The sequence below is a fragment of the Elephantulus edwardii genome, unplaced genomic scaffold (assembly GCF_000299155.1).
Source record: "Elephantulus edwardii isolate Elephantulus edwardi_28Jun2011 unplaced genomic scaffold, EleEdw1.0 scaffold00042, whole genome shotgun sequence".
NCBI lineage: Eukaryota > Metazoa > Chordata > Mammalia > Macroscelidea > Macroscelididae > Elephantulus > Elephantulus edwardii.
Window position 1 is genome coordinate 17,760,110 of NW_006399792.1, and position 1,582 is coordinate 17,761,691.

General features: G+C 40.0%; 1 pseudogene; it reads left to right on the plus strand.

The window, feature by feature from the left end:
* Positions 1-1,582, plus strand: part of LOC102852470 — a 143,794-nt pseudogene that overhangs the window by 66,494 nt on the left and 75,718 nt on the right.

The window sequence follows — 1,582 nt, forward strand, 5'->3', positions numbered from 1 at the left end:
GATGCCACATTTCTCCTCATATAGTTCAGCCTCAGAGATAATCTGTTCTGCATATAGATTGAAAAGGTATGAAAATAGGATACATCCCTGGCATACGCCCTTCCCAATTTTGAACCATGCAGTGTTTCCTTGCTCTGTTCTGACGACTGCCTCTTGGTCCAAGTATAAGTTTCACATTAGAATGATCAAGTGTTCTGAGATTCCCATTCTTCTCAGGGTCAGTCACAGTTTGTTATGGTCCACACAGTCTTAAAGCTAAAGAAGGTGAAATCATATCCAGAGGAATCAAAATTTGATCTTGAGTCTATCCCCCCAACTCAAGAACAGATTTGAGGCCTTGAACACTAATGAAGACCAAGTGAGCTGTGGAGGATATCAAAAATATCAACCATGAAGAATGCAAAAGGTCACTGCAAAGGAAGAAAAGAAGGAGAAGGAGGAGGAGGAGGAGGAGGAGGAGAAGAAGAAGAAGAAGAGGAGGAGGAGGAGGAGGAGGAGGATGAGGCCAAAATGGATGTCAGAAGAGCCTCTGAATATTGCACCAGAATGCTGAGAAATCAAAGCAAAGAGAAGAAATCAAGCCATTGAGGAGCTGAATAGAAGATTTCAAAGGGCAGCTTGGGAAGACAAGTCAAAACATAATGAAATGTGCAAGGAGCTGGAGTCAGAAAATCAAAAGGGCCAAAATTGCCCAGCATTTCTTAAGCTGAAGGAACTGAAGAACAAATTCAAATTGTGAGTTGCAATGCTTAAGGATGCTATCAACAGAATATTGAATGATTCAGGAAGCATTAAAAGAAGATAGAGTATACAGAGTCATTGTGTCAAAAGAACTGGCTGACACAGAAGAATTTCAAGAAACAACATAATATGATCAAGAGGCAATAGTGATGAAGGCGAAAGTTTAGGCTGTTCAGAAGGACTTGGAAAAAATAAAGCCCCAGGAATTGATGGAATACCAATTGATGTGTTTCAACAAACAGATGTTGCCCTGGATGTGCTCACCAAGTTACACCAAGAAATCTGGAGAACAACTCCCTGAACAACCGAGCAGAAGAGATCCATATTTATTCTCATTCCAAAAAAGGTCACCCAACAGAATGAAGAAATTAAAAAACATTATCACCAATAGCACACACTAGCAAAATGCTGCTAAATATTATGAAGAAATGACTGGAACAGTACATCGACAGAGAACTACCACAAATATAACCTGGAATTAAAAGAGGTCATGACACTAGTGACATTATTGCTAGTGTCAGATGGATCTTGGAAGAAAGAAAAGAGTACCAGAGAAATGTTTGTCTATCTGTGTTTCATCGACTATGCAAAGGCATTTGACTGTGTGGATCACAATAAATTTTGGCTAACATTGAGAAAAATGGGAATCCCAGAACATTTGATTATGCTTATGCGAAACCTGTACTTGAACCAGAAAGCAGTCCTCAGAATAAAGCAGGGAAACACTGCGTGGTTCAAAATCAGGAAAGGAGTGTGTCAGAAATGCATCCTGTCTCCATAACTTTTCAGTCTTTATGCAGAACAGATCTTTGGGGAAGCTGGGCCTTATGAGGAGGAATGT